Here is an 8,773-nt window from a genome sequence, read left to right as displayed (position 1 = left end):
CATCGCATAGAAAGTGGCAGAACGGGTCGGGTCTGACCCTCACAGAGAGAGGATTGTTTCTCCATGATCTCTGCATGGCCTGGGCCTCTGGCTGGAGCCGGGCAGTTAGCAAGGAGAATCCAGAGCCTGGAAGTGGCCGTGAGGGGCAGGGCAGGGGCAGGTTGTGGGGGAGCCGGGGGAGGAAGGAACATTGTTACCTCGGGGTGGAGGACAGCAGCGAGCCTCTCCCCTGGCTCTCGTGGGCTGAGCTGTCCTGCCTCAGTTTCCTTGTCTGTAAATTGGGGATGATGACCACAGGCCTGCCTCTATTGGAGCTCTGGAGATGGAATTGTTAGGTAGTTAGAATAGGGAAAAAGAGTCCAAGATGGCCGTGGCTAAAAGACTTGGAAAGGGAAGCCCGCGAAAATAGAACAAAGAAAGGTCCGAGGACCAGAGTGAGAACCTCAGGTAAAACAAACAATGCTCCTGCCTAAGCCCAATTTACATAAGACAGGCCCAGGGACAGAGAAACATAAAAAGAGGAGCCAAAGCCCTCTTCTTTCCTTTTTTTTTTTGCTCCCTCCCTCTCCCCCGCATGATGGGGCGATCTTCTCTTCGCGTCTTTGGATCGACGTGCCCTCACGCCTCAAAGATGGATTTTCCTGCTATTATCTAAATAAATAGAGCTGTAACACTGAGCTGTAACACTGATGTATTTAAGAGCTATAACACAGTCTGTTTGAGACCTGAGAGTTATAACACGGTCTGTCCTCCGAGAGCTGTGACCCGCCAGGGGGCTTTAATGTCCGTCACTCCAAATTTTTGTTGTGACGAGACAAAGAACCGAGCATACACTCTCGTGACATCTATGGTGCCGTGACTCGGATAAAACCTGGCTGAAACAACCTCCACGTGGAAGAGGCCACGCGCAGCAGGAGCCCAGCTCAGCGAAGCTCCTGCGGTAGAAGCGGAAAGAGAAGAAAACTCAGCACAGGGGAAGGCCCGTCATGCTTGAAACCGGGGCAGCGAAAACCGAACTCGGCAGAAAGCCCATGCGGCTCAGCCTCAGATTTCAGCAGACCTCCGGTTGAGGTAGGAGGTCCTAGCTCCTATGGTTGGAAGGACATGCCTAACAATTACAATCTCTCATTTCTCGTTTCCTTGAACCCCCCCGCGATCAGGCAGGCGGCAGTGGGCGCCAGAGGGACTCTGGAGAGGCTATTCTTCAGTATGTCCCAAAGGCACTACTGCTGAGCCCCAGTAGTGGTTACCCAAGCCGGTAGGGGTTCTCCTGTCCTTACTCTTTGTGCCAAAAATCAGGCCAATAAAAACTGTGAGCACCGGTCAGATATCTAGCAAATTTTCCAGTAGGCTATGAAGGGGATTCCTTGGCACATCTTTCCCACTGCTTTTTCCTCTTTTCCTTCAGCTCTTTCTCCCGGGACTCGAGCCCGACCAAAACCCAGGATGCCCGGCTCAGGCTCTGAGGTCTTATTGCAAAAATTCAGTGAGAGACAAAGCGATAAGTGGGAGGTGTATTTGCTAAGATTCCGAGAGAAACGCCCATTCTACAGGATACCGGCCATGGAATGTGGCCTAAGTTTTGCGAGCGGGGCGAATTCATATGCTAATGAGTGGGAGGATCATCCCAGCCATTGGCTTACAGATTGGGGATTAAAGTTTGCTCGATTGACTTTAATCGGTTTACTTTATGCTCTGGTGCTATGTCATTCTTCCAAAGGTTGTGCTCTGCCCCCCTTCCTTCCTGTTTCATGCTCCTTACCTCAGCCCCGTCTGGGCCCACAATGTTGCCTCTACAGTCTACTAGAGGGATAACCAGAAAATAGCTGGCCTTGGGAGGGAAGAACTGTATAATATCCAACCCCTTAGTCCTACCTGGCATTGGTCACACTGGAGATCGTGGGGACGCCCAAACTCCAGTCCGGGGGTCCCAGGAGGTCATCACACCTTGACCTGCCTAGGGATCTGGTCCTCGAAAGGTTGTCACGGCTCAGCCTTTCGGGGATCCGCTAGTCCCAAGGGTCCCAGGAGGTCGTCACGCCTCAACCTGCCCAGGGGCTCAATTCTCGGGAGGCCGTCACGCCTCGACCTGCCCTGAGATTCGATCTCTAGGAGGCTGTCACGCCTCAGTCTGCCTGGAGATCTGCATCCTGACTCGTGGACACCTGGCTCTCAGGTTGCCACAGTACTAGGTAGGATGAGCTTACATCATGGTATCTTCCCATCCACAGTAGACAAACTAGCAATGAGTTACAACCCCTTAATTCTACCCAGCACTGGTCACGCTGGAGACCTTGGGGATGCCCAAACTCCAGCCCGGGGGTTCCAGGAGGCCGTCACGCCTTGACCTGCCTAGGGATCTGGTCCTCGAAAGGCTGTCACGCCTCAGCCTGCCTGGAGATCTGCATCCTGACCCGGGGACGCCTGGCTCTCAGGTTGTGGCAGTACTGGGTAGGATAAGCTTCAAAAAGCCTATTAGTTTTTTTCTTTTCCTTTTCCTCCCTAACATGACTGTTTTTCAGATGGGAAATAACCAATCCACTTCCCGGCAGACGCCCTTGAGATGCATCCTTGACAACTGGAAGCTGTTCGATCCTCTAACTCTGAGGAAGAGTCGTTTAAAATTCTTTTGTGCCACTGTGTGGCCACGGTATCCACTGGGGGACAAGGAATACTGGCCCGAGGATGGGACTTTAAATTACAATACCATCCTGCAATTAGAATTGTTTTGCAAAAGACAAGGGAAATGGACAGAGATCCCCTATGTCCAAATTTTCCTCAGACTGAGAGATATGAAGGAACTCTGTCTTAAGTATGGGATTGTTGTATGCCCTAAAAGGGAGCCCACTAGGCTAATGGTGTCAGGCACAGGCAACCAAGAGAAGGAACCCCCCCCCCCCCGCCCCCGCCGTGGAGGCTCACCTCCCACAGCTCCACAGCTCCCGAGTTGCCTGGTGCTGCTTCCTTGTATCCAAGTGTGCCCCCATATCCGGGAGCACCCCTTCCACAAAAGCCAGCTCGAGTATGCCCCTTAGTTGAAACTGGAGGAGAATTCGGACCAACCCGAGTCCATAAACCCTTCTCCCTCTTCGAACTAAGACAAATCAAACAAGACCTGGGAAGCTATATAGATGACCCAGGCAAATACATAGATATGTTCCAACATATTACCTTGGCCTTTGACTTGACATGCAAGGACATCATGGTCATATTTAGTCAAACTTTATCTGACCCTGAACATACTAGGGTCTTAAAGGAAGCCCGGAGGTATGCAACAGGGCTTCACATGTCAAGCGATAGATACCCAGTAGGGGAAACTGCAGTCCCCTCCTCCGATCCTAACTGGAATTATAATGACCCTGAGCACATCTGGGAAAGAGATCATTTTCTAATCTGTATAAAGGCAGGACTGAAAGCAGCCCAGCAAAAAGTAATCAGCTATGCCCGGGTCTCAGCAATAACTCGGGAGTCCAATGAGAACCCCATCTGGAAAGGCTAAAAGAGGCCCTCCAAAAGTTTGCCAATATGGACTTAGACTCTTACGAAGGACAGGTGATTTTAAAGGACAAATTCCTGTCCCAGTGTGCATCAGGTATCAGAACTAAGTTACAACAACTATAGCAGCAGGACTCTGCTGCCTCTCTAGATGAGATATCCAGACAGCCACCAATACCTTTTATAACAGAACAGGAGAAAGAGGCCAAGGCCCAGGAGAGGGAGAGAAGGAAAGAGACAAGGCATGCCCAGATGCTGGCCGCCCTCCAGGGAAGCCCTATGGCACACCCCGAGCCCTTGAATGACAAGGCACAAGGCAAATGCCTAATCTGTAGACAGGTGGGGCATTGGGCCAAAGAGTGTCCTAACAGTGACAAGTCTCCTAGAACAGCTTGCCACAAATGCCATCAACTGGGACATTTTGCGACATGCTGCCTTCGGGACCCAAGAGCCTCAAGGTCAAGCGCCAAGCCTTCCCTCACGATGGTTCAAGAGGACTGAAGTGGCCCGTTCCAGCCAACCCGCCTAAGATAACCATCACGGGGCTGGAGCCAAGGGTGCAACTGGATGTGGCAGGTAGGTCTGAGAATTTCTTGGTTGATGCAGGGGCTACCTACTCTGTCTTGATCTCCTACTCCGGAGACTTCTCCTCCCAAACCTGTACCATTTTGGGTGCTACAGGAAAAGCAACTACTAAAAGATTCACCCAAGCACTTTGTTGCTGGGATGGACAAATATTTTCCCACCAGTTCCTGGTGGTCCCTGAGTGTCCTACTCCCTTAATGGGAAGAGACATACTCATTAAACTGGGGACCACTCTTGTGATGGGAAGCTTTTCAGCCCCTAGGGCCCTACAGCTTCTGGTTACTACTGAGGAACCCATTACACCTCCAATAGAGAGAGAGCAAAGACTATGGGAAGACAAAATTAACCCCCAGGTGTGGGACCAGGGGACTCCTGGACGAGCCCACCAAGCTGAACCGGTCATCACTGTCCTCCGAGATCCCACTTGGTTTCCTAACCGGAAACAATATCCTCTCAAAAGAGAGGCTTGGGAGGGACTACAGCCTTTAATAAATAAATTCCTTGCTTGTGGGCTATTGGTCCCTACCAGTTCGCCATGGAACACCCCAATCCTCTCAATAAAGAAAAAGGATGGAACCTGGTGAATGGTTCAAGATCTCCGGATCATAAATGAAGCTGTAGTCCCCCTCCATCCCACAGTACACAATCCCTATGTAATCTTGGGAAAAATCCCACCCAGTGCCAAGTGGTTTACAGTCTTGGATCTCAAAGACGCATTTTTTTGCATACCACTGGCTAAAGAATCCCAATATCTTTTTGCCTTTGAGTGGGAGGCCCCAGGAGAAAAACACCAACAGATGACTTAGACAGTATTACTTCAGGGGTTCAGAGATAAGCCCCCATTTGTTTGGACAGGCCCTTAGCCAGGATCTCCTAGATCTGGACCTGGGACCTAATGGGAAATATTACAATATGTAGATGACTTACTAATCTGCTCCCCAGATGAGAAAAAGTGCCCAACAACATGCAATTCAGGTTCTAAACTTTTTGGCAGAAAGGGGATATAAAGTCTCCCGTGCTAAGGCACAGATGGTCGAGACAAAGGTCACTTACCTGGGAGTTCAGATTACACATGGGTCCAGGAGGCTGTCCTCTGATCGGGTACAAGGAATCCTCCAGTTGCCCTCCCCCACGACTCGAAAACAATTGTGAGCTTTCCTGGGGCTAACTGGGTATTGTAGAATTTGGATACCCAACTATGGTCTAATTGCCCAGCCCTTATATAAAAGCTTAAAGGGACGAGATGATTCAATCCCACTAATGTGGGAAACTTCTCAAAAGAAGGCAGAGGCTACACTAAAACGGGCCTTAACTCAGGCACCTGCCTTGAGGTTGCCAGATCCAAAAAAAGCATTCCAACTTTATGTCCATAAGAGAGAGAGAGTAGCCTTGGGAGTGTTAACTCAAAGGTTGAGATCTGAGCCCCAGCCTGTAGCTTACTTATCCAAGAGACTTGATCCAACCGCCCAAGACTGGCCCCCCTGCCTTCGAAATCTTGTAGCTATTGCAATCATGATAGAAGGTGCCTTAAAACTCTCCTTTGGGGGCAAACTAACTATTTTTACCAGCCACCAAGTAAAACAACTCCTAAATGGGAGAGGCCATTTATGAATGTCTGATCAAAGAATCCTCAGATATCAAGTAATACTGATGGAAAATCCAGGCCTCACTATATCCCCTTGCGAGGTTCTTAACCCAGCCACCCTCCTGCCTATCCCCGAGGGCTCTCACCCCTTTCACTCCTGTCTAGAAACCTTGGACCACTGGACAAAACCCCGAGAAGGATTGTCAGAAGATCCTCTGATCAATCCTGAAGAAATCTGGTACACTGACAGAAGCAGCTTTGTCTTAGATGGAAAAAGAAGAGCCGGATATGCAGTAGTCTCCAATTTTGAGATCATAGAGGCTAAGCCTCTACCACCAAGTACTTCAGCCCAATTATCTGAGCTCATAGCCCTGACTCGAGCTTTTGAGCTGGGAAAAGGAAAAAGAATAGCCATTTATACTGACTCCAAGTATGCCTTTCTGGTGCTACATGCACATGCAGCTATTTGGAAAGAAAGGGGCCATTTGACCACCTGAGGGTCCCCAATCAAATATGGTGATCAAATCCTTAGACTCTTAGAGGCAGTCCATCTGCCCACTGAGGTTTCAGTCTCCCACTGTAAAGGACACCAAAAAGGGAGCACTGAAGTGGCATGAGGGAACCAAGCAGCCGACCAGGCAGCTAAGAGAGCAGCATTACAGAACCATGACCTAATAGGGGTTGCCACCTTAGTTCCACAGACTAACTTGCCGAAAACTCCTTCATATACTGAAGATGAAACTCTTAAAGCTAAGAGTGAGGGCTTTCAAGAAGATCATATGGGGTGGTTCCAAAAGGAGGGGCTCCTTTTTCTGCCTGGGAACCTCCAGTGGAAGTTGGTTAACTCCTTACATGCCACCACTCATTTAGGAGAAAAGGCCCTCCAATGATTACTAGAAAGGTCTTTCAGAGGAACAGGCTTCCAAACAGCTATAAGACAAGTGGTCTCCTCTTGTCCCACTTGCCAGTTAAACAACCCCCAAGGAGCTCAAAGACCCCAGCTGGCCCAGCCTGTCCAGCGACGTGGGGCCTATCCAGGAGAGGACTGGCAGATGGACTTCACCCAGATGCCAGTTTCTCAAGGGTATAAATACCTATTAGTCATGATAGATACATTCACAGGATGAATTGAAGGCTTTCCCACCTGGACTGAGAAGGCTGAGGAGGTAGTAAAAAACTGCTCCATGAAATCATCCCAAAGTTTGGTCTGCCCAGGTCATTACAAAGTGATAATGGGACATCATTTGCTTCTAAGATCACCCAAGGAATCTCCAAAGCGTTGGGCATTACTTATCTCCATTGTGCCTGGAGGCCTCAGTCTTCAGGAAAAGTAGAAAGAGCCAACCAATCCTTAAAATCAGCAATAAAAAAAATAACCCAAGAGACCTCCCTGGGTTGGAAGGAGGCTTTACCAATAGCTCTCCTCCATACCCGTATTGCCCCTAAGGAACAGGTTGGTTTTAGTCCTTATGAGATGCTATATGGGAGACCTTTTGTTTATGTCAATGACCTCTTCCTAGATCCAGAGGTTCAGACCCTCTAGTCTTATACCATGGCCGTTGGGCAATTCCAACAGGATATACGCTTGTGGGGTATAAACCAGGACCCAAAAGACTCTAAAGACTTGCCACTATATGCTCCAGGGACTCAAGTCCTAATTAAAGTCTGGAAAGATGGGTCCCCAAAGGCTCAACTCCAGCCCACAGGGAAGGGCCCCTACCCTGTAATACTTTCTACTCCCACAGCGGTCAAGGTGCCAGGACATGACTCCTGGATTCACTACTCACAAGTCAAGCCGTGGAAGAAAAGAGAAGAGGACACTCAATACACCTGGGAGATCTCAGATACCTATTCAGAACTACAAATGAGTGCCCTTCTAATAAACAACCCCAAAATCTGGTCTCTGGGGATAAGCTTTCTCAAGACTGCTCTAAAGAGCCAGCACAGCTTGGCAGAGATTGTACTCCAAAACAGACAGGAGATAGATCTTCTGATCCCTGAACAAGGAGGGACTTGAGCTATCCTGGCGATGTGGATTTAAAATTGGCTAATGCCCCTAACTAGTCCTTGTTATGCCATACTGATGCTGCTAATGATTGTTCCATGTACTGTCAATTGTCTAACCTGTCTTGTCTCTGCCCAGGTCAAGCTACGACATACAGTGCCAATTCAACAAAGATAAAACTACAGCCAACCACAGAAAACATCAGTCACCCTTAGATGGACACCGCTATAAGGACTCTGAGGCCTGAGACTAGCAAGAGGGGGAGGCCCAATGCCCCTCACCATCCCAGTTCAGCAGGAAGTAGCCAGAGAGACCTCGATGCCCCTATTCCCAAAGAATTGGGCCTCCCATCTCTTGAGGGGGGAATGTTAGGTAGTTAGAATAGGGAAAAAGAGTCCAAAATGGCAGTGGCTAAAAGACCTGGAAGGGAAAGCCCGGGAAAATAGAAGAAAGAAAGATCCGAGGAAAGTAGAACAGAGAAAGGTCTGAGGACCAGAGTGAGAACCTCGGTAAAACAAACAACGCTCTTGCCTAAGCCCAATTTACATAAGACAGGCCCAGGGACAGAGAAACATATAAAAAGAGGAGCCAAAGCCCTCTTCTTTTTTTTGCTCCCTCCGTCTCCCCTGCGTGATGGGGCTGGGTGATCTCTTTCCCGTCTTGCGTCTTCCCTCACGCCTCAAAGATGGATTTTCCTGCTATTATCTAAATTAAGCTGTAACACTGAGCTGTAACACTGATGTATTTAAGAGCTATAACACGGTCTGTTTGAGACCTGAGAGCTATAACATGGTCTGTCCTCCGAGAGCTGTGACCCGCCAGGGGGCTTTAATGTCTGTCACTCCAAATTTTTGTTGTGACGAGACAAAGAACCGAGGGACATACACTCGTGTGACAGAATCTAAACCTGGGGTTGGCAGTGGTCTTGCTGGGTTGGGGCCCCTGCCTTTCACTGGTCCCTCCACCCCCTAGAAGAGAACAGGCAGGTGACCTAGGTGGGTGGGCGTCTGGGGTGCCCTGTGGGGCTGGGCCAGGGGCCACGGCCATGGGCACAGGAGGAGCCAGGCATTGTGGTTTTCCGTGTTTGTCCTCATGCAGAAAAG

The sequence above is a fragment of the Odocoileus virginianus genome, chromosome 9 (assembly GCF_023699985.2).
Source record: "Odocoileus virginianus isolate 20LAN1187 ecotype Illinois chromosome 9, Ovbor_1.2, whole genome shotgun sequence".
NCBI classification, from domain to species: domain Eukaryota; kingdom Metazoa; phylum Chordata; class Mammalia; order Artiodactyla; family Cervidae; genus Odocoileus; species Odocoileus virginianus.
This window is presented reverse-complemented; position numbering follows the sequence as displayed.